This window comes from Lissotriton helveticus, chromosome 1_2, assembly GCF_964261635.1.
Source record: "Lissotriton helveticus chromosome 1_2, aLisHel1.1, whole genome shotgun sequence".
In the NCBI taxonomy this organism is placed as follows: domain Eukaryota; kingdom Metazoa; phylum Chordata; class Amphibia; order Caudata; family Salamandridae; genus Lissotriton; species Lissotriton helveticus.
Genome location: NC_136058.1, coordinates 313,156,636 through 313,182,235, shown reverse-complemented (window position 1 = coordinate 313,182,235; position 25,600 = coordinate 313,156,636). Strand labels below are relative to the sequence as shown.

General features: G+C 45.2%; 1 non-coding gene across 1 annotated transcript; it reads left to right on the top strand.

Moving 5' to 3' along the window:
• Positions 1-757: 757 nt before the first annotated feature.
• On the top strand, positions 758-829 carry TRNAQ-UUG (transfer RNA glutamine (anticodon UUG)). The gene has a single exon. It is a non-coding gene; the product is annotated as a tRNA-Gln (tRNA).
• Positions 830-25,600: the final 24,771 nt, after the last annotated feature.

Sequence of the window (25,600 nt, the reverse complement as noted above, 5' to 3'; positions counted from 1 at the left end):
TTTGGGAGTGGTGACATTCAGTTAGTTTTTTATAGTTTCAATAGACAACTTTTCGGTTTTACCTGAACATATGGAGGTGAGCTTTGCATAATGAAATATATCACGTAATAAGGGTAAACATACTTATGTCGTTTCAAATACAGTCGTCCCATATCCCTTCATATGTGGTTTCTGTTATATTGCTGCTTTGCTTTTTTATTTCACAGTTTCATGCTGAATTATCATTGCTTACTCTTTTTCCATTTTAGCTCCCACTTAGTTTTTGTATTTGGCCTTGCCTTGCTGCATGAAAAAGTATCCTTTTTAGATAGCCCTCGATCCTGTGCACCACCCGTCATGCTGGCAAACCTCAGCAAAGTTTAACATAAAAGAGGAGAAGAAAAGGGACACCAATTATTTGAAAAAACAAATACACATAAATGTGAAGTGCTTGAAAAAATAGCAAAATGTCACTAAAGTAGAGTTATGGCTTCCAAAATCAGAGGATTAAAACTTCAGTGTATCCGAAGACGTTCCTCCTATAGATGTCTTCATCTTTAAGCTGAATAATAACGCACACGTGTATATAAATCACTAGTTTCTACAGTGAATACATTTCATTGATGCATTTAAATGGTTCACACACGTGAATAAAGTCAAGGCACACAGTGAATATAATGTAAGTGCAGTATATAATTACATCTCTATGATCTCTAAGGGTGGAGCCAAAATATGCTGCTCCACCACATGAGTCATCCTTTCCAACTGTAGGTCAGCTGGTTCCATGGTGTAATGGTTAGCACTCTGGACTTTGAATCCAGCGATCCGAGTTCAAATCTCGGTGGAACCTCTCCCTTTTGGAAGTGGTGACATTCATGTAGTTTTTTATAGTTGCGAGGGAAAAAAAGGCCTATCTTGCTGGGAGAATCGAAGCGGCCTCCAATTCCTGCAAGGAGATTTTCACCATTGTTAGAGAATTTATTTCTCCTCGGACCACTACATCTGAAGAGGTGCCCGTAGAATCCTGGGCGGCGGACCTTGCTTGTTTTTTCACAAGCAAGATAAAACTTATACAGGATTCTTTTTCTTCTGGAGCACCCGTTGGTCCGTTTATACCTGTGGTTGACAGATTTCCTCTGGCCTCGCACGGTGCTATATTGGCTGTGTTTCCATCTTTGCCTGCCTCTGCCTCCTTAGTGCGTATGGGCAATTTGAAATCTGGGTCTCCACTTGACCCCTGCCCAGCCAAGCTTCTGGGTAAGATGGCGGAAGTGATTAATCCACTGGCCAACCCTCTTCTGAATCTTTCGTTGAGTCAGGGAGTGGTGCCGCCAGCTTGGAAACAGGCAATGGTCATCCCGTTGCTTAAAAAACCGGGTCTCGACCCGAAGGCCCTAGCCAACTTCAGGCCTATCTCCTTATTGCCGGCCCTCGTAAAAATACTGGAGAAACACGTTCAGTCGGTGCTCTCCAACTTTTTGGAGACCCACGAGATCTTGCACGACACCCAGTCCGGCTTCCGTTCAAACCGGAGCACCGAGACCGCGCTCCTTGAGGTTTCTGAAACCATCAAAGGGGTGTTGGATACCGGGGGCAAAGTCATGCTGGTGTTGTTGGACTTGTCGGCGGCTTTTGACACCGTCCCCCATGATGGCCTTCTCGCAAGACTCTATGAGATTGGTCTTCGGGGGACGGTGCTCAGCTGGTTTGCTTCCTTTCTAGCCGGCAAACGGTCTGGACACCGTCTGACACCGCCGTGATGCCGCCTTTGGGAGTCGGGGTCCCTCAGGGCTCTATTTTGAGCCCGACCCTCTTTAACATCTTTATGACCCCTCTGGCGGCGGTGGCGGAGTCGTTCGGTGCCCGGATAGTATCGTATGCCGACGACACCCAGCTCCTCTTCTCTTGTAAGAGAGGGGCAGACTTTGACGGGGAGAGTATCCGGGATTGCCTTGGGGCTGTGTTCGCATGGTTCTAACAGAACAGCCTCAAGTGCAATTCCGATAAGTCTGAGGTACTCTTCTTCGGGTGTGACTCGGAGCCGGCCTGGCAGGCCTGGTGGCCCGGCGATATGTTTCCTCCGTCTTGTTCCTCCCCTATGGCTAAGAACTTGGGGGTCAAGATGGACAAGGGGCTGACGATGAAAGCCCAGATCCTTGGGGTGACCGGTACCTGTTTCGGTCTATTAAAGATGCTGCGGAGGTTCTTGCCTCTTTTTCGGAGGAACACAGGAAGGTGACTGTGCAGGCTCTGATAGGCTCCAGGTTGGATTATGCCAACATTCTGTACCTGGGCCTTCCAGAGTACTTGCTGCAGCGGCTTCAAGTCACGCAGAATGCGGCGGCCAGGGCCATTTATGGTCTAAATAGACGTGTCGGTGCTGCGGGTCTATTGCGGACGCTGCATTGGTTGCCCATCCGCAAACGGATCGCCTTTAAGGCTATGACTTTGGCCTATAAGGCTCTCCATGCGGTGGGAGCAAAGTACCTCCAAAAGAGACTGGCCTTTTACCATCCGGCCCGCTCTTTGAGGTCTGAATCCTTACTCTTGGCGGTTGTGCCACGAGTGAAGAGAGCGCGCCTGGGTGGCCGTTCTTTCGGCCTTCTGGCCCCACAGATGTGGAACTCGCTTCCGCTTCCGCTTAGGGGGGCTTCGAGTCTTCTTGACTTCAGGAGAGGTCTTAAAACTTGGTTGTTCACCCAGTAGGTATTTTTAGTAGCCCTTGTTTTTATGCGTCTGTTCTGTACTCTCTTTTTACTGTGTTATGTTATTGCGAAGCAGCCCCCTTTACCTAAAGCGCCGGGACACTCTTTTTGAGTAACCGTTGCGCTATATAAAAGAATAAATAACATAACATAACATAACATAACATAACAACTTTTCGGTTTTACCTGAATATATGGAGGTGAGCTTTGTATAATAAAATATATCACTTAATAAGGGTAAACATACTTTTGTTGTTTCAAAGACAGTCGTCCCATATCCCTCCACATGTGGTTGCTGGTATATTGCTGCTTTGCTTTTCTTATTTGACAGTTTCATGCTGAATTATTAATGCTCTACTCTTTTTCCATTTTAGCTCCCACTTAGGGGCATATTAGCAAGGGCTGGCGATATAATTATCCCTGCTTTAGTGTCCGTTTTCTGGCGATAAGCGGCGATAATTATATCGCAATATCATCAAGGACACTCTAGCACGTGTTTCTTTGATGTAGAGCCCGTTTTTTTACAGTCTCGCCTCTCATCGCTAATGAGATGCAAAGAAGGCGTGACTGTGAAAACAACACATGAAAATATCGCGACGGCAGCTTCGCGATATTAACAAGGAGGTGCAACGATAAAAAAATTGCGCTACCTCGCCCTTAACGCTGGAATTTAACGTCTGTTAAATTCCAGACTAAGGCAGACTAATAATGGTAGGTGGATTATGCTGATACGACCACAGGGTCGTATCAGCAATGTTATCGCTGTTTTCCATGGAACATCGCTGGAAAACCAGCGATGTTCTATGGTAAACACCGCTATCGCTGAAATATTATCGCCATAGCGGTATGATTTGTAAATATAGCGTTATCATGGCAATAATTTTCAGCGATAGCCGCCGATAATATTTCTATCGCTATGTGGGACCAGCGATAATTATCGCTGGCCCTTGTTAATATGCCCCTTTAAGGGGACCAGTCAATCCTGATTGGTTGGCCACAACATTTTAAAATGGTAATATTTTGGTAGAAAAAATACATACATTCACTGAAACAAAGTTAAATAGATGTGATAGTTAGACTAGGTGCAAAGATCTTAACGCATGTTTTTAAAAACAAATCACTGAAGAAATACTGCTTAAAGTGATGTTTAAGCTAGGAGTTGGAATGTTGTCTTGAATGCCCTTTTAAGATGTAGAAATCGTTGTGCTGTCTGGAGAAGTCAAAACTCATAGGGCCTCATTTATGAGGCCTTGCGTGAGTTTTGCGCTTCCGATGCGTCACTTTTTGTGACGCATCAGCGGCGTAAAACATGCCTCCTGATGCGCACTATTTACAAAGTGACGCATCTAAGCAGATGCGTCACTTTGTAAACCCCTGCGCTACATTATACCTGCGTCAGGTATAATGTATTCAGAGGGGGCGTTCACCCGCAAAAAGCCTCGTAATAGTGACGCAGTGAAATCTATGACATTTCACTGCGTCACTTTTAGGACGCTGTTGCGTCAAAATCTTGCGCCTGCCTCACAGCAGACGTAAGACTGACGCAGGCCCTTTCACATGGGGCTTGCTCCATGTGAAAGGGCGCATTGCTGGAGTTGTGTCACTTTTGTGACACACTCCAGCAATGCGTCACTTTTGCGCCTACAGATACGTCAGAAATACTGACGTATCTGTAACTCTTTGCGACATGATGCGTCATACATTAAATATGACGCATCAGGAATGTCGCAAGGAGTGCGCACTGAGAAGTGACGCATCGCTGCTTTCACGCAGCGCTGCGTTATTTCTCATAAATGATGCCCTAGATACACAGGCATAGGTGACGTTAGTACTGCACATCTTAACGTTAAATATGTTATGGATTCACAGTCAGTTTTAGAGCGTGCTTATGGTGTTGGTCTTATAAACATATCACAGGTTATGCCCAACATATACGAGCTAACAACAAGTGTGACACACTTGGATTTCCCTTGATCCATTTGCACAGGAAGTGCCGTCACTGCATTTACCATCAGTACAGGAAGTGACATCACAAGTTTCCTGCCAAAATCATCTTTAAAAGAAGAAGTCTAGGAAGAGAACTTCAGTTTGAATCATCCATATGCACACCGACCACCACCCACTGACCTCCTTTCTCCTACTTATTGGTGGCTGCAGCGCGGGCACATAGCAGACTCACACTGTGGGAGTACCTCAAGTGTGCCACAGGCAAGCCCATCTGCACCAGTCTGTGCCGGTATTACACCCAGCATCCTTAACACTAACCTCCCTCTACCCTCTGCTACCCTGTCACGCGCCTCTTTGCTCTCGCCTGTGACCGCTGCTCACTTCACTGCTGCCACACCCCATCACACAGCATGAACGGAACATTCACATAATCCTCCTGCCAGCTCTCATGCACTCTTCCACACCCTACACCCCCTCCCGCACCAACAGCACCCAACTCCCCACTTGCTCACACCCACACAAACTAGCTACCTTCTCACCCTCACACAGAGCAACAAGCACGCCCATAACACACAAGCAGGCTACTCACTACCCGCTAAATCACCAAACATACCACGGAGATAAAGGACGTACTGCACAACCAGGCTCTGGACCTTCTCTTCCTCACAGAAACACAGCTAAACCCAACCTCTGCATTGTACTTTGCTACAGCTATTACCCCAGCTACAAGATCGGAAGTTAGCTCATGCCCGGAGATGCAGTCACCATCATATCCAAAGGCACTATCAGCTGCACCACCTACACGGACACCCCCATCAGCTACATTGAACACTTCATGATCAAGATTGCGTAGAACCCTTGAATAGAGACCACCAGAACCTTGCACCAAGTATGCCAGTGACATCATGGACTTCGTCACACCCCTCATCATCAACACCAACACCATAGTCCTCCTCGGAGACCTTAACTTTAATCTAGAAGACCACACCAAATCAAGCCCTATGGTCATTCTAGAAAATCACAGCCTCAACCAGCACGTTATGCCAGGTCTGCTGGCCTAGTGAACCAATGCGTCCACTGTAGGAGCCTGTGTTTGACCTCATGGTCACAGGTTCAAATCCCAGTGGGGCCACTCAGCCTTTCATCCTCTGAAGTGGATAAAGTGAGTACTGTTGAGTTGGGTAACATTAAAAATCTGTTCTTCAGCAGCAGGACACCCTTGGGTGAATGTGTGCTTTACAAATACATGTTATGTTACGTTACCAAGGCCACCCACACTGCCAGAAACCTTTTGGACCCAATTTCTCCTCAATGAGAAACATCACAGTTGACAAGGCAGCAACTATGACCTGGACAAAACACATCCTCGTCAGTCAGCATAAACATCCTGTACCACCACTGGACTTGCCTGATTCAGCTGAAAAAGCATCATGGAAGAGGGCTGGGGTTCTGTTCTCTCTGCCCAGCAGCTCGAGCACACCAGCAACTTGCTAAAATCCATCAAGACCTCAACAGCTGGATCACGTTAAGCGCCAACACGCTGGCTCCCTAAAAGTACAACCCAATGGCAAGAGCCTGGCCACAGGGCAGCTGGTACACAGAGGATCTCAGGGTGACAAAACGCCACTGTAAGCAACTGGAGCACAAATAGAGAACAATGCAAGACACAACAGATAAATTCATCTTCAAATCTGCCATAAGATACTACCATCACAAGACACAGAACACAATATGCACAGTTCCTACAGACCGCATTGATGCCGGTACAAACAGCAGCAAATAAATCTTCCCCATCATCAAAGATTTCAGCACTCCTGTCAACTCCAGCAATATCACCTGCTCACAAGATCTTTGTAACAAACTCTCAGAATTCTTCAGTAACAAAATCACCTCCATATACAGCAACTTTAACCCTCAACAGGACCTCATCACTGTCGCAACTTAACTTCCCATCACAGCCAAGAACAAATTCTGACCCTGTGGCTGCCGTTCCCACCATTGCAACCACAGCTAACATGAAGGACATCTACTCTTGGGCCCCAATTGCCTTTACCCCCATCATACCATTACCAAATTACTTCGACCAATCAGCAAAGCCCTAACACTCATCCTCAATGCCTCTATCAACTTAGCCAATTTCCTAGAGATCTGAAAACCCACACTGTCACATCCCTGCTCAAGAAACCATCCACTGGCCTAGCCACACTCTCCAAATACAGACTCATCTCCCTCCTACCATACCAGGCTAAGGTCTTAGAAGAGAAACTAATCAACTCTTGCTTCACCGCCCACACCAGTAACCACCCGCTCCTCGATACCACGTAGTCCAGGTTTAGGCCCAAACACAGTACAGAAAGAATAATGATCAACCCCACAGACATCGGCATGATCCTTGACAGAAGAAGCACAGCAGCCCTCTTGCTCCTGGACCTCTCTCCAGCATTTGACACAGTCTCACACCTGTATCCTCACCAGATGCCTGCAGAAGATTGGCATCCAAGGACCTGCTCTCCGCTGAATCTGCTCCTTCTTAACGAATAGAACACAAGCCATCAGCTTAGCACCTTATTCTTCAGAAGCCCACAAACATCTGCAGAGTGCCCCAAGGGTCAACGCTCAGCCCCACCCATATCAATACATTCATGATACCTCTAGTGGATGTAATCTACAGACATAACATCGACATCCTATTCTAGGCTGATAACATCTAACTTTTTTTTTTTTTTTTTTAGATTTGTAAAGTGCTCAAATACCCCAGGGGTGTCTCGGCGCTACGGACAATGGCATGTGCTGGCGAGGTGAGTTATTGATTGAATAACCAGGTTTTGGACATTTTTCTGAAGGCTAGCAAAGTTTGGCATGATCTAATTTGGAAAGGAAGTGAGTTCCACAGTTTGGCAGTGGAGACGATAAATCGTTTATCGCCCCATGTGGCAGTCTTGACACGAGGAACCTTGATCAGTAGCCCCGTGGCAGACGAAGGGCTCTGTTGGGGGTATACATAGCTAGTGCCTTTATTAGAAATTGAGGCCCAGAATTGCGGGTGGCCTTAAAGGCAATGCACAGTGCCTTAAATTTAATGCGATTTTTCACAGAGAGCCAATGGTACTGTCTGAGGATATGAGAGATTGGCTTAAACTTAGGAGTTCTGGATAGCATTCTGGCCGCGGCATTCTGGACAGATTGTAGCTTTTGCGTGGCTTTGTTTTGTGCATTTACAAATAGTACGTTACAATAATCTATAAAGGACAAGACTAGAGTGCTGACTAAAGTTTTACCCGTGTTCAAGGGGAGGAATGGGAGAATTTTTTTTATCATTCGTAGTTTGTAAAAGGAACCCGATACCACTGAGTTGGCATGATGTACAAAGGTCAGTCTGTCGTCAAATATGACGCCCAGATTCCTGACCTTAGTGACTGGGATCGGGGGAGGGCCCAGAGTAGAAGGCCACCATGACTGAGACCAGGCTGGGGCCAGGTTGCCAATTGTCATGACCTCTGTTTTGTCAGAGTTCAAATTAAGGCAATTGCTGGTCATCCAGCTACTGATGGCCAGCATGCCTTCTTGGAATTCAGCTGCCACCTTGTCACCGTTGTTGTTTATTGCCAGCACCAACTGGGTATCGTCGGCATAAGATGTAAGGCCCATCCCGTGTGATTTGATGACTCTCGCTAAGTCTGACATAGATGTTAAAAAGCGTCAGACTCAGCGATGAGCCTTGTGGGTCACCGCACAGGAGGGTCAATTTAGCAGAATGGACAGTGCCCAAATGTACTGACTGGGTGCGTGAGAAAAGATGACAGCAGGTCTTGTGCTTTAATCTGAATGCCCATTTTAGTGACACGGTCGATCAAGATGGAGTGATCGACAGTGTCAAAAGCGGCTGAGAGGTCTAACAAGATGAGAACTGCAGTCCCACCTTGGTCCAGGATGATTCTAATGTCTTCCGTCTCCTTAATAAGCGCGGTTTCAGTTCCATGCCCTCTGCGGAAGCCAAACTGGGTATCGTCTAGAAGATGATGTTCTTCTATGAATTTAGAGAGTTGAGCATTCATTATCCTCTCTACGATTTTTGCAGGAAATGGCAGGCTGGTGATGGGCCTATGGTTATTAGTGTTTTCCGGGTCCAGGTTAGATTTTTTTAGTAAAGGTTTCAAGATGGTTTTCTTCCAGGAAGTGGGGTAGTTACCTGAGGAGAACATGGCATTGAAAATGTTGGCCAAAATTGGAGCCACTTGTTCAGGGAATTGATTAAGCACAGCAGGCGGGCAAGGGTCATTTGCTGAACCTGATTTCACTGAGGACATTATATTAAAAATCTGGTCTGAAGTTGTGTTGTTGAATTGTGTCGAGTGTAGTCAGGGGCTTCTTCTGTGGGAGGGAGGTCTATGGAGTTGGCCTGGGATGCGAACTTTGAATAGATGCTGTTTACTTTTTCAAAAAAGTAATTCACTAGAGAGTCGCACAGTGACTGCGAGGGTGTGGGGGCAGCTGTTGATGCGGCGCCAGATAGTTCAGTGACTACTTTAAAGAGTTGCTTGTTGGAACTTTTTGCAGCGTAAATCTGTGCAACATAGTAATTCCTTTTTTCCAGTGCGATTAGAGTTTTGTATTTGGCAAGAGCTTCTTTATAGAGGAGTTTCTCTTGCTTGGAGTACGATTTGCGCCACTGTCTTTCCCTATTTCTACATAGTTTCTTTTGTTCCCTGAGAGATTCAGAGAACCACCGGGCAGATGGAGATTGCCGGTTTTTAGAATAAGTTTTATTAGGAGAGCCTCGTGTAGCCACTTTTCATAATTCGTAGACGCTCACACTCTCCCCGTCAGAAAAGACTCCCAACACAAGAAACATGTTCACCGTCTACATGACCGAAGTTGCTAACTAGATGAAAGCCAACTGTCCAAGCTCACCACGGACAGCAGAGAAGTAGTGATATTTGACAAGAATGCCTCGCATAGGACTCCTACTGGAGCCCGGACGAAGTCTGACCCACATCCACACCCAGTACCTACACCAGGAACGCCAGAAATTTAACTGAGAGCAAACTGGACATGACCGCACAAGATAACGTAGTCACTAGATCCTGCTTCCACAACCTAAAGATGCTGAGGAAAATGTTCAAACGGTTCCCAAGCAGCACCAGAAAAAAATAACTCAAGCTCTAGTCACAAGCAAGTTGGACTACGGGAACCCCCTCTACACTTGGATCACCAAGCAACTTACCAGAATACTACAAACCATCCAGGTTCCCACATGGAACTCACATCACACCACCCCTCAGAGAGCTCCACTGGCTCCTGATACACACATTTGAGGCACTACACAACATAAACAGTTGCATCTCCTACCACCAACCACTCAGGAACCTCGCTCTGCAGAATTCCTATTCTCGCACATCTAACGCATACACAGAACCAGATCAGAAGGACAGGCGTTCTCTTACATCACTCCTAAAGCATGGAACGACTTCTCACTCGACATCAGATACTCCTCCTTCCTTCTTAAATTCCATCTTAAGCTGAAGACCTGGATTTTAAATGAATCAATCAACCCTAGGCAGGAGTAGTGTGGAAAAGTAAATTTTGCCATGTTCTGTGTCCCTACGCCTCATCCATCATATGTTATGTGTGCATGACCAATATGCATATGTTATTCTCCATGTCTGATTAATGACGCAATTACAGTTGTGTCCACCTCTGGTATGTCCTTTCCCAGTCCTCGTGAATACTACGAATATCAGGCCTATGTAAAGTAATGTTGCCACGTTTCCTAGTGTGCACGTTATTCCATAATAAAGTCCCCGTTTCCAGGCCTCAAAAGGGCCCGGACCCTGGATTCAGCTCCTGTCTCCTGAAAGCCTCGCTAAGGAGCGGTACAGCCCCCACCTGTATCCTCGACCCTTCACTTACTTTCTGCCTCGCAGTGCCCGGTGCAGCTTGGCTCTGCCTCTGAGTCTGCCAAGAGTATATTATGATTCCAGCTATCAGTTCAGTCCTCCTTCTCTGCATTCCTAAGTTACTGAACTGCATCAATAGTTTCCGTCATTGTCTAGCCTATTCGGCTCCACGTTAGAGAAATACTGTATTTAATGGTCATTTAGTATTCTTCATCACGCACTACATGTAGAATAATGCATGGTCCAGCCTTAGAATCAAGTTAGCCTTTCCCTTCATGACTTCTAGTTTATATCAACATGTTCCCTAAACATCAGATACCAGATAGGGTTTAGGTACATGTCGCTCCGACCCTCCAGACTCTAGTCTCTGCTCCTAGCACAGAGTTCGTAGCCCCCAGTTTCTCCTAGTAACACGTCATTGCCAGTTTTCGCGCACCATTAGGTTAGAGGTCCCGGCTCCTTAGGTAGCCCCCTCCAATGTTTCCGCCCATTCATGACATATTCTGTTACGTTTGCACCACATGTCTATGTATACGCCCAGTTACACCTCTTTTTACTGTTATCTTTCGCGACTGCTACGCGTCACGCCTTCTGCTCCACCCACTGTTACGCCTACTGCAATGTAATGCTATGTGTTTGCGCTATGTATATAAGTTGATGTATTATTATTAAAAGTTAGCGCGCTCATCCCAGATCAAGCCCCGGCAGCTGCTGGGCCCCAGTTGTCCTGCTGGGCCCTGTCACTCTGTTCCCATGCAGGTTGTCCTGATCCTGTCCTTATGCTGTAATAAACCTGCAGAAACTCCTACTACCTCGAATCTTGACTCTTATTTATTGAGCTATCTGTTATACTATATGCTTAGTCAAAAATAGGGTATTATTTATTTATTTACCACATAATGGCGCCCGAATAGGGACTTGCCCTTTCCCCACGCGTCGGTGAAGCCACGCCGACCCCCTGACCCTCTGCAGCCGTGACGGAACCATACCGGCCACGTGCAGATATTTCTGCTTCAAGTATCCCTCAGGCCCACGGAGGAGACGGAGGAGGCGGTCCAGCATCCAAACGAGACGGTGGAGGAACGCGGCGAGTCCCGACCAGAGCCCAAGCCGAGAGTCCAAGGTCCGAGGTATCCGGAGGCCCACCCGTAACCGAAGTCCGAAGTCCGTCGTCGTAGCAGTCCAGTTCCGTCCGAGGCTTTCCGTTCCGTGCTGCCCGGTGAGTACCATTGCTGGGGTAGTATCTAGACAGGACCAATCTAAATTGACTCCTGGTCCGTGGGTTGGTGGTGCCCAGACTCACAAACGAAGTGTTCACCTAGGTGGATACGGGTCTTGATGCGTCCCTTTATGGGACCGGTATGTTCCGTACTGTTACAGCAGTGCATCCAGTAATTCTAGTCTGTTCCGTTCTCGAGAATTCTGTTCTGTTTCTGTTTTCAGTATTTTCAGGTAGTATTCTGTTCGAACTGTTATGTTATGATATTGTTTAATGTATTTCCAATGTCGTGGTATGCCTGAATTGTTTTCCCAATTGTTATTGTTTTTCGTGTATTGTATTGTGTTCCGATTCAAGTTTAGAATGCCGCTCTTTTCCAAGTTACGTCAGTTAAAAACTAGAAAGGGTTTATTAGAGGAAGCAGTTCCTGTCCCGCCTAGGGACAGTCCAGGTCACTTTATGTATCAGAAACATGGCATAAGCGCCATAATGTATCTAGATTTATGGGTAGAGTATACCAAACAGTTAGAAGAAAAGTATAGATGGCCCGTATCGGGTACATGGGATGCCGAATGTATCATGCGAGTAGAAGAAGCATTATGGAAAAAGAAAGCCAGACAGTCACAGAAAGATGCCATCGAGTTATGGCGTAAAGAAGCTCATAGAAGAACGGAAAAGGAAGTCAGAAAGTCAGAGTTAAGTAGAGAATCCCAAGAACGAGCCCAAGAAAGAGAATTAATCGAGATAGGTGAACAAGTCAAAGCCGAACAGTCAGACAGACAGAGGCATGCCCTCATTAAGGGTATGTATCCTCTTCTTGCCGAAGGCTTGCCAAAAGCGACCCCAGAGGCATCTAGTAATTTCCCGCCACCATTAATTCCGACCAAGCTACGTCACAAACCGACCGCAGCTGATATTTTTATTTCGTCCTATCTGGACGACACAGTCCCCGAGTATGCAAATCCTGTTCGCGCTCCGCCAGTCCCTGTAAATCAGGCACTTCCCGCTCCTCCAGACACCGGAGTACCTGTTACGGTACCCCCGGTCCAGCCTACAGTTCCATTTCCCACTCTGCCAGGACGTAGAGCCTCAGTAGACGACTCCAGTCTAGGGGCCGCAGGAGGAGCTACTCCTCAAACCCCGCCGCCACACAAGCGTTTATCAGCACTCGAATTACATGCTCAAGCATCACAGCGTACTCCTAAAAGTAATAAGTCTGTCACAGAAATCAGACAAGCCCTTAACGAATGTGTCTATGATCCAGTCCCAGGCGAGTATAATATGGTTTTATATTCCTTACGTGTAAGGAGGGTGACCGAGTATCTAGTCACTTTACCGAATATGAAAGAAGATCTAGACAGAATATATCGTTTCATCCGTACAGGGGATGATCCAGAAAGTATTGGCGAGATTATGTCTCAAAGGAAAGCCGAGATCCAGCTCATGATATTAAAGTTCCTGATCAATTGTCTAATAAGAGAACAAGATTACCCGTCTAAAGATCCCGCCGAAATGAGAATCCTGACAAGGTGGAGTGATAATATAGCCGAGGGTAAGCACAAGACCGTCGGTGCTATGGAGAGTATGTACAAGAAAATTCGTAAAGAAATAATAAGGTTACACGAACAGCGTAAAGCAGCACAAGTAAGCGAGAAAGAAAGTATCTCTGATCCTGAAGAGGAAGACGAGAATTCCGCCAGAATAGCGTATGTAGGAAAATCTAGATTTCCAGATCGCCATTTACGCCTAGAACACAAGTCTATTTTTCATCATCCAGCACCAGAACAAGGTTCTCTAGAACAAGTATTTCAAGCTACCGATCACATTCTGAAATCACGAATCGGTTACAGTGAATTAAGTACTATGCATGAACAAGAACTAGCCCGATCAGCAGTCCGATGGATTACTGATTCTACCACTTTTCCAGACGAAATAGTGGCACAAATGTTTCTGAAACTGCCCCCAGCCGAGCAACGACTGGTGGGTATGTATATGATCCAGTACCTCATTACTCTGTATGAGGGTCAGCACTCTGATCCAGGCCCGTTACACGATGTCCTGAACGAGTTACTCCAGTATAGATGGAGAGGTCTAGGTACCGATTTAATTAGTGTCATTCTAGAACAGCGCCACAAATATAGAACGTTCCTGAACCCGCATTTTGTTCATGTCTCACCCCCAGAAAGTAAACCATTCTACATAGACAGACAGAATCCGTTACGAGAAGTCCACCCAGTCCAAGGGGCGGGTGGCGAAATGCAACGAGTGTTTGTATACACTCCGATTTCAAAGATGGAACTTCTTGAAATGAAGAAATTAATTCCCTGTCATGACAAAGATCCAGCAGGGTTCCATAGAGAATTAAAAGACATGCTCCGTATGGGAGAATACACTTACCCAGATATCATTAAAATGTTAAAAGTCCTGTTACCCGCAGGGGTGTATGAAAAGTTAAAGGAAAAAGAATGGGAGGTGGGAGAGAAAAAGATCGATTGGACAGCTCTAGAAGCTGAAGACAAGGCACGAGTACCAGGTACCGGTCTTGGAGATAAATGTAAAGAATTACCAGAATTATTGATTCAAGTTTTACCCAGATTATTGACAACGAGAAAAGAAGACTGGGATGCAATCTCAGCCTGTAAACAGAAACAAGATGAAGATATTAGTGATTATTATTCTAGATTTGAGAAATGTTTCAGTATCAATAGTGGTCTCAAGACAAGTAGTGAGTCATACCCTCACCTTTTCGTTACCAAATTAGTCGAGAATTCAAGTCCACAAATTAAAAACCGAGTTTTGAAAGTCGAAAGCACCTGGCAAGCAAATACTCCGTCCCAGATGCTCCAGATGCTCCAGTACCACCAGAATAGAATCAGAGAAGAGCAAGAGCACGAAAGAAAACGTATGAAAGACACGAAAATGAAAGTGCTAGTTGCACAATCTGTTCCTCAAGACAGTCAGAAGAGGGGTCCGAATCAAGCCAGTCATCCTGCAGCTCCCGTTAAAGGGAACTGCAATTATTGTAAACAGCCAGGTCATTTTATAAATGAGTGTGCAGTCCTGAAACACAACATAGCTACTGGTAAGACTAAAGAAAGACCACGTCCGCCTAGACAAGAACAAGTTTCACAGATTCCTCAGTCACAGAATGCACAACAGACAGTTACAGCACCGCAGCCCATCGCTGCAACACAGCACGTTACATCGCAGATGTACCAGTATGCACAGTCTGAGTATCCAGAGTACCAGCCATATTCATGAAACAGCCTAGAGAGGGAGGTAGGCTTGCCTCTCATCGAGATACCTGTAGATCAAGAAGGTCCCTATGTTCACAGTCAAGTATTAGGGAAAGACAGAAAGTTTTTGATTGATACAGGGGCAAGTAGGACCACAATTAGTCATGCCGAAGTTCCAGGGGCTCCGCTCTCAGGCTCAAGAAATGTTTCCCTTGGATTTTCAGGAAAACCAATAGTTAACGAGATATCAAAGCCAGTTACTCTAGAAGTAGGTCCATTGTCCCGTACTACTGATCTGTTACTTACTAAGTCATGTCCAGAAAACCTGTTAGGCATTAAGACACTGAAAGAATTAGGTGCAGTTATTTGCTGTTCCCCAGAGGGAATACGTCTGTTCCTACGTGACTTTAAGGGTCACTATGTATTACGAGATTTTGATTCAAGATTGTCTAATGTTCCACAGCACTTATGGGCGCAAGGTCCAACTGATGTAGGTTACATGCAAATCACACCCCATCGTGTGACTCTCAAACCAGGTGTAGTGTTACCCCGAATCAGACAGTACAGATTGCCACCTGAGGCTGTAGCAGCCTTATCCAAAATTATAGATGAGCTCATGGCTCAAGGAGTAGTTGTAGAAACTGACTCCAATGTATGCAATTCTCCGATCATTCCAGTCATGAAACGTACTGATCCAAATGCACCCCCAGTATATCGATTAGTGATTGATTTACGAGAGCTTAATAAATGTATTATTCCTCAGTACCCAGTTGTCCCGGATATCTCTTCCCTGTTAACTGCTATTGATTCCAAAGCCATGTTCTTCACTGTCATAGACCTCAAGAATGCATTTTTTAGTGTTCCTATTCATCCAGACAGCCAGTTTCTTTTCGGATTTTGTTTAAATGGAAGGAGCTATATGTTCACACGCGCTCCTCAAGGTTTCACAGAAAGCCCTAGTATTTACAGTCAAGCACTTAAGAGACAACTAGACAACATTCACATGCCAACTGACACTGCCCTGCTCCAGTATGTCGATGATCTACTGATCACAGCCCGTTCTGAACGTGACTGCGAACGAGCGTCACTTACAGTTCTGTATTTTCTAGCCGAGATGGGGCACAAGGTGTCACCTTCGAAGCTTCAAGTCTGTGTCCAGCAAGTGGTATACTTAGGACACTTGCTGTCCAAGAGGGGTAGGCAGTTGACACCCGACCGTATCCAGTTAATAGCGAGTCTTCCCCAGCCCAGAACCCAGAAGGAGGTACGTGCCTTTATCGGCCTTACTTCTTATTGTAGACAATGGATTCCCCAGTATGCATTTCTAGCCAAGCCACTGATACAGTTAACGACACAGGAGGCAGCCGTGTCGACTGTCCTCCCTTGGACATCTGACCATACACTTAGTTTCAACGAGTTAAAGAAAGCCCTATGTCAAGCTCCAGTTCTAGCTACACCGAACTACAGTAAGCCTTTTACACTTTTCGTTACTGAACGTGAAGGTACAGCATTATCTGTTCTCACACAAGATCAAGCAGGACAATACAAGCCCTGTGCTTATTTTTCGAGCACATTAGATCCAGTCGCCCAGGCGTTGCCTGCGTGCCTCAAGTCAGTTGCAGCCACAGCACTAGCTATCAGACAAAGTGATTCCATAGTTTTAGGACATTCCCTGACAGTACAAGTCCCACATTCAGTAGAAGTTCTTTTAAACCGAACACAAACTCAGCACTTGACCATTGCACGTTTAACAGGTTATGAATTGACACTGTTCCAGCCACACATAGAAATTAGACGCTGCAACGTCCTGAATCCTGCTACACTGTTACCATCAGTTAGTTCAAATTCTGACCCACATGACTGTGTGGAAGTAGTTAATATTACGACAAAGCCAAGACAAGACCTGACAGACATTCCGTTACCAGATCCTGACCTGACACTTTATGTGGATGGTTCATGTATGAGAACTAGTACAGGAGAACTAGTCGCCGCGTATGCAGTGACTACTGACACTGAAGTTATTGAAACACACCGTATTGATACCCTGTCCGCTCAAGCAGCAGAGCTAGTTGCTCTGACACAAGCCTGTATACACGCCAAGAACCTGAAAGTTAATGTTTACACAGATTCACGTTACGCATTCGGAGTTGTACACGACTTCGGAGTGCTCTGGCAGGAGAGAGGTTTCATGACTTCTCATGGAACCAAGATTCAGCATGGTCTCCTTATTCAAGCCCTGTTAGATGCCATACATTTACCGACATCCATCGCTATCATGAAATGCAAAGCACATACGAAAGTTACTGACATTATTTCCCAAGGTAATGATCTAGCAGACCGCACAGCCAAGCTTACAGCACAGACTCCAGACATTCCAGTTAACATGACACATACTCCAGATCCGATTACATGCATGACAGTTAAGGACCCCACACAAGATGTCATAGATATCCAGTTACATGCTACCCCCGATGAAATCAAGAAATGGTCTGAACAAGGAGGGGTCCAGACAGATCAAGGATGGTTAACGAAGGGTAGAGCCATATGGTTTCTCCCCGACTCTATGGTTCAAGTCATTATCAATACCGCACATAGTCCAGCACATTTAGGAGAAAAAGCTATGTTAGACAGTATCCAGAACATTTGGTTCAACAAGCATTTACGAGCTGCAGCCAAGCAGAAAGTCCGTACCTGTATGATATGTTGTCAGTTTAATCCAGGTAAAAGTGTTCCGGTGGAACAAGGTGGTTTCCAGCCCCCTGACCACCCTTTTGAGGTCCTCCAGATGGATGATATTCAGATGGAGCGATGTCGAGGTTTCAAGTATGTCCTTGTAGTTGTATGCGCTTTGTCCAGATGGACAGAAGCATATCCAGTCCCAGATTACACAGCCGCGACCACTGCCAAGCAGTTGGTTCGTGAATTTTTCCCTAGATACGGACTCCCTAGAGTCGTATATTCTGATAACGGTCAGCCATTCTCCTCAGAGTTAATGAAGCACGTTTCCCTTTTGTTAGGGTACCAGTGGAAGTTTCATTGTGTACGCCATCCTGAAGCAGCCGGTCTCGTAGAGAGACATAATCAGACCCTGAAAATCCGCATTGCCAAAGTTTGTAAGGAAAAAGGTGTGGACTGGCTAGTAGCTCTGCCAGTCGCTTTGTTTTATATGCGCATGGTCGCACATTCTAGATCAGGTCTGTCCCCGTACGAGGTCGTATTCGGCCGCCCCCCTAACATGTGGGGTACTCCTAGACCCCGAAGTATTACCGATGTTTCATGTAATATGCTGACAGATTACCTAGCTTCCTTGATGTCTGCCCTCAACTCATGTCGTTCACAGGTTGCCGCCGCATTTCCAGACAATACCGAGGTGGCACCGCACGAAATCGTTCCAGGCTCCCTAGTGATGGTCCGGAATTTCGACAGATCAAGTCCGCTGGAACCACGTTGGAAGGAGCCACGTCAGGTCCTCTTGACCACCCGTACTGCCGTCAAGTTGGAAGGCAGGAAGGGGTGGGTCCACCTTTCTCATGTAAAACTTTTCAATGGATTGAAACCCGTCTCCAAGAACATTTCCCAGGATTCCCAGGATTTTAAGAACTGTCAAGACATTGTTTTAAAGGACTGTCCCGCAAAAGACATTATTACAACCCCTCCCTTGTTAGAGAAAACTCCGCAACAGGAGTATAAGCTCAAATTAAGGTCTAGTAAAATAAGTCAGTCAGTTTGATTGTATAAGTCCTCCCCTAGGTGAAACAGTTAGACTGTTTCTGACATGTATAAAATAGACCCCCATAGTGAGAGAGTCAGTCTAAACGCAAACCAATGTATCGTTTTTCTGAGTTTCATATTATTCATCAGCATAATGATTTCCTGCACCAGCTATGCATTCTATCTGTATTTTCCAGTTCCTCATGTAAATATGTCTGCTAATGCTACAGTAGAGCACACGTTTAGTGATCTGCCTCCTCACGAATATTCTTACCGCCTCGCTATGCGCAACAATTCTTTCATCCGTATGTTACATTACTCACACCAGACCAGCAATGCCACTAATTGTTGGGTGTGTGGTCGACTCCCCCCTTTCCAGACCCCGAAGGGAGTTCTGCCACTCTTTCCTTATCCATTCTCACATAATGGTTCGTGTGGAGCATGGTCCACGTTAACGTCATCCTCAACAGATATGTCTTTTCTTAACAGTACATGTTTCCCAGACAAGCAAGGTCTTCCCCACAGAACAGGTTTAGATCTAGAAAACGAAGTATATAATTTAGGTAATTATTCGTCGAATTTCATGGTCCTGAATGTTCAGTCTGATACTACTCCAGACTTACCTGCTATTTCAGTATTACCTGTCAAAGGCGAATTATGTGTCCATAGTTATGGTTCCATACACGTAGGACATAGTGATTGTACTACTGTTATCAAGTATAGTAACAGTGGGAAATCTGTTTTCAAAGCTTCACGTCATTCTTATTTTATTTGTGGTCAAACTGCATATGTCCGTCTGCCCCTCGATTGGGAGGGAACCTGTTACATTGCTTTCCTACTGCCACCTGTTTTCCTAGCCCCATCTGATTATCACAGAAACACACATCTAGTACACATTAGACATAGAAGGGAGTCCCCAATTGTCGATTATACTGAAACTACTCTAGAACAGTATACAGATTTCAATAAAGGTTTCTTCTTCTTTGTAGGACCTGTCCAGAATAGTAAACTGATCCGTAGGTTAACAAGAACCCTTGAAGCTGTAGTAAATGAGACTGCCTCTGCTCTAGGTAACCTAACCGAAGAACAATCTGCTATGAGATTTGTCGTTTTGCAAAATCGTCTCGTCCTTGACGTCATACTGGCCGATAGGGGCGGGGCCTGTAGAGTCATCGGATCTAGTTGCTGCATTTTCATTCCAAATAACGCGCCGTCTGTTTATTCAGCTATAACCAGACTTCATAAAATCGCCCATCTGTTACACCAAGACCCAGGCACCTGGACATGGTCCGGTTGGTTCTGGAATATAATTTCCGCCTGGGGATGGAAAGTCCTGTCCTTTCTAAGTATAGCAGTAGCGATCATATTTAGCTGCTGCCTCTGTATACAATGTGGCCCTGCGATTTGCAGCATGTGTGCTACCTCTTGTATTCCTAGTCCCAAGCCCCGTTCTAAATCCCGTTCCAAGACAATTCGAGACGAGCAAATGGTACTGTATGAAATGATAGATGGTATCATGAAAATTGATGTTTCCTGATGGAAACGTAGTGACAAGGAGGGAATGTGGAAAAGTAAATTTTGCCATGTTCTGTGTCCCTACGCCTCATCCATCATATGTTATGTGTGCATGACCAATATGCATATGTTATTCTCCATGTCTGATTAATGACGCAATTACAGTTGTGTCCACCTCTGGTATGTCCTTTCCCAGTCCTCGTGAATACTACGAATATCAGGCCTATGTAAAGTAATGTTGCCACGTTTCCTAGTGTGCACGTTATTCCATAATAAAGTCCCCGTTTCCAGGCCTCAAAAGGGCCCGGACCCTGGATTCAGCTCCTGTCTCCTGAAAGCCTCGCTAAGGAGCGGTACAGCCCCCACCTGTATCCTCGACCCTTCACTTACTTTCTGCCTCGCAGTGCCCGGTGCAGCTTGGCTCTGCCTCTGAGTCTGCCAAGAGTATATTATGATTCCAGCTATCAGTTCAGTCCTCCTTCTCTGCATTCCTAAGTTACTGAACTGCATCAATAGTTTCCGTCATTGTCTAGCCTATTCGGCTCCACGTTAGAGAAATACTGTATTTAATGGTCATTTAGTATTCTTCATCACGCACTACATGTAGAATAATGCATGGTCCAGCCTTAGAATCAAGTTAGCCTTTCCCTTCATGACTTCTAGTTTATATCAACATGTTCCCTAAACATCAGATACCAGATAGGGTTTAGGTACATGTCGCTCCGACCCTCCAGACTCTAGTCTCTGCTCCTAGCACAGAGTTCGTAGCCCCCAGTTTCTCCTAGTAACACGTCATTGCCAGTTTTCGCGCACCATTAGGTTAGAGGTCCCGGCTCCTTAGGTAGCCCCCTCCAATGTTTCCGCCCATTCATGACATATTCTGTTACGTTTGCACCACATGTCTATGTATACGCCCAGTTACACCTCTTTTTACTGTTATCTTTCGCGACTGCTACGCGTCACGCCTTCTGCTCCACCCACTGTTACGCCTACTGCAATGTAATGCTATGTGTTTGCGCTATGTATATAAGTTGATGTATTATTATTAAAAGTTAGCGCGCTCATCCCAGATCAAGCCCCGGCAGCTGCTGGGCCCCAGTTGTCCTGCTGGGCCCTGTCACTCTGTTCCCATGCAGGTTGTCCTGATCCTGTCCTTATGCTGTAATAAACCTGCAGAAACTCCTACTACCTCGAATCTTGACTCTTATTTATTGAGCTATCTGTTATACTATATGCTTAGTCAAAAATAGGGTATTATTTATTTATTTACCACAGTAGGCACACACATCTACTCAGCGTCAGGAGGATACCTCGCAGGTGATAGTGCACTTTACAACACATAAGAACTTAGAGATATCCCAGGATGAGAAGCTTCCTCTCCAGGGACTAGATACAAGCAAAATGGAAGGGATAGAATTCTATGTGCAGAGGACTCGACACTAATGGTGGCAACCCTTTCTGTATAATCCTATGTCTGTTATTATTTTAGTTATTAATTCAGGAGTGTCAATCATCTCGCCCTTCCAGATCTGAAAGAGTGACCAGCTATAAGCTGTAGGAAGTCAATGTATAGCCTGAATGAGTCTTGCCGATTTTGTGGGAATGTTAACATTTAAACAACTGAAATCAAGATATCTCAGCACTAGCCATTTTCATGGTTGTAAATGATGTACGGATTTCTCCTGCTTTGCATTCTGCATTTCATGTGTCCCCTTGATGAACGATACTAGTCACGTCTTCTCTGTGGATGCTATCTGGGAGATGTGCTAAAAATGCCAAACTTCTGACATGAATGATATGGTACTCTATTCCAATCCACTAACTTATTGCTGAAATTCGTTTCCTGTACCAAACTGAGCTCATCATCCTGAGACAGAAAAGATGGAAAATGGAAGAAAATGGAAGACAGAGAACAAACGCCAGTTAGAGACCCATGCCATTGGTCAGTACTAGAAAGTAAGTCATATATCCAGGGTTACAAGAAATCTATGAAAATCTCACAAAGCCAACATCTGCACTTTCATAGAACTACCAATGAGTAGGCTGACCCCTCCTGATATTTTGCTCTATCCAACTTGAGTGGAGCATCTTTCTCTGTTCAGACAGCCAAACTATGGCATTCACTACCCGTAAACGTAAGATCCACGGACAACCATCGAAGCTTCAGAAGATTAGTCAAGAGTAGGCTCATCGCTACATAACAACTGTACTCACAACACAACAGTGTTACACAACTGTATATTCTGACAAGACAAAATACGTACTTCTTATTGTATAAAGATGTCGTTATACATGTGCCATTGTATATGGAACTATGCTTCCTGTTAGATGCAGATACATATATATAAGGGAAAATGCATATGATACCGAAGATACATTTGCACATGAGACAATGGGGCACTTGTAACTTGGAGGTATTAGCCAAAGTGGAGAGCAAATTTTTGAAAGATCTGATGGCTCTCCCTTTGAGCACACCCACAGTTCACGTACTACTGGACCTGGGATGTAGATCGATTGTGGATCAGGCACGACTACGGCCCTTGGTGTTGTGGGCCCGTTTGTGGAGGGTCCCCGAACTTGCCTCATACGCTGAGCGCCTGTCCGAGGTGATGGCCATGGGGGGTTGGCACAGGGTAAAGTGGTTGAGGGATGTCAAAAGTCTCTTGGGAGAGATGGGATTGAGCGAAGCATGGGTTAATCGCTCTGCCCCACCCAAAGCCACCCTGAAGAAACTGTATTGGGATTGGGTCTCTTTCAAACTCATTAGCAACCCACGACACTGCAATTCCACCGCAGCTTTCGTACGAATTAAAGACGTGGTGGCCTACGAACCCTATCTTGATTTGGTTTCCATCGCATTTGATAGGGCACTGTACTTTAAGTTCAGGGTGGGTACCCTACCAGTAGGCAATTTGCTATCGAGATGGAAATCGACCCCCCAGCATTCCCCCTATTGCGCCCTATGTGCCACGCGGGTGGAGACGGTTTCTCACATCCTTTTTGAATGTCCAGACTATTGCAACCCAAGGAAGCGTTGGCTCAAACCAGTGTGCAGATCATTTGGCACCCGCCAGTATTCGGTGGCCTTACGCATTTTATTAACAGACACTTCCGCCCTTGTAGTTTGTGGCATCTCAAAATTTTTAAAATGCTCTTGGTTGATTCGTTCAAATAGGCTTTCTGTATCAATTTAATTCTTTTTTAATTGTATTTATTCCAATGTTTTTATCGTCTTTTTTAACCCTTTGGACGTATTGTTATGTACATTTCGTGAATGCCCTTTTTTAAATATTTGTTGTATGTACTGCTTTTAAGATATTTTTATGTATCGAAATAAAGCATATCAACCAACATGAGACAATATCATATTTGCTGCTTCTATATACCTATAGGCGTATATGTAGAAGAGTTTATGCCCGCTACTAAATTTTAAGAAATGTCATGAACAAATGTATAAACTTCACTAAGATAAACGTAAACATCAACCATGTAAAGATTGCTGCTTCTATGCACTTATAGGTATTCATATTTAGAGGTTTTCTACAGCCAATAACACATTACAACTTGGCGTGTTCAAATATGTATGCATAAGTTAATTGAAAAAAATCCTCCCTTCAAACTTTGTCCCATCCCTCCTCTCTCTGACTAATCCAAACCTTTCTGACTATTATGAACCCCCAAATATCCTTCTCAAACCTTCCTTTCCTTGTTTTATCTAACTAACAGGCACACACAACCACTACCTATAAAAACAACGTACTACTTACTCTCCCTTATAAATGTATCCCCATCACTATCCCTTCTCTAAACTCTGCTGAACACAAAAGAAATTAAGAGCATAAACCTAACACAACTACTGCACAAAGAAAATCAGTGTACCAATCTACTATTAATCTCGAATCTTGGGTTGCGTGCTACTCACTGTAAAGTGCATCAATGCCTTGTCTGGGGTAATAAGCGCTATATAAAACAATTTACAATTACGTTTTGCAACTTGACTATAGACGAACAGGCCCTATGCAACTAATGGAAGAAGTATTCATTTGTTTGTTGTAACATAGTAGACTGCATTGAACTAAGTTACCTTCTTTATTGTGATATACGAAAAAGATATACTAATTGAGCACATTGTCAAACCTGTTATCCTCAATATACTAAACTCATCCATTTCCACAGGTTCTGTACCCACCGCATGGAAATGTGCACAGGTCAGGGCTTTGCTGAAGAAACCCACCCTGGATCCAGGTAATATGGCCAACTATCGGCCTATTTCCCTCCTTCCGTGGATCAGCAAACTCTTAGAAAAACATGTCAACTCATCTATTACCCAATTTTTAGAGAACCATCATCTTCTCCACGATTCCCAAGCGGGCTTTCGCCCAAAATGGGGAACTGAGGCGGCCCTCCTGGCGGTAACTGAGCTGGCCAGGAAGCAAATGGATCAAGGCGGCACTACAGCAATTATGTTGCTCGACCTTAGTGCCGCCTTCGATACCGTTAATACCAGCATTCTTCTTCACCGCCTCAATCGGATGGGAATCTCTGGGAAGGCCATGCATTGGCTCCAGTCATTCCTGGAAAATCGATCCTTCAGGGTAGTTGAGGGTACCATTCACTCAAAAGTCTGGCCCTTGGATCAAGGTGTACCTCAGGGCTCTTCATTGAGCCCTACCCTTTTTAATATTTACATGCAACCGTTAGCTGACATAGTGCACTCTTTCGGCCTTGATATAATCACCTACGCCGATGATACACAATTAGTGGTATCTATGAACCAGGCCGACTCTTCCTCATCCAACTTAAGTAACTGTTTGGTAGCGGTAGCTCAGTGGATGGCCACCTCGCATTTAAAATTAAACGGCGAGAAAACTGAGCTCATGGTGTTGGGCAATTCAACCATTCCCAGCCCTCTGTCAGATTGGCCACCGTGCATGGGTCCCATACCCCAACCAAAGTGCCACATAAAGAGCCTAGGCATTTGGCTAGACTCCAATCTCAGCTTTATGCAGCAAGCTACCAGTCTCTCTGCCACATGCTTTGGACTAATGTGTATGCTGAGAAAAGTGTTGCCCCTTCTCCCCTTTGAAGCCCGCAGAATAATGGTTCAAGCCATTATTCTGTCCCGCCTAGACTACGGGAACTCGTTATATCTAGGTGCCCCCGCATTTACAATAAAAAAACTACAGGTGACCCAGAACGCTGCAGCCCGCCTCCTGTTGGGCCTCAACAAACGAGAGTCAGCCACCACTGCCTTGAAGAAACTGCACTGGCTCCCTGTTAAGGTCAGAGTGCTGTTTAAATCTCTTTGTCTTATGCACAAAGCTATGTGGAAGAATGCCCCCACTATGATTTGTTCTTTGGCAATACCCTATCTCCCTCACAGATCCCTAA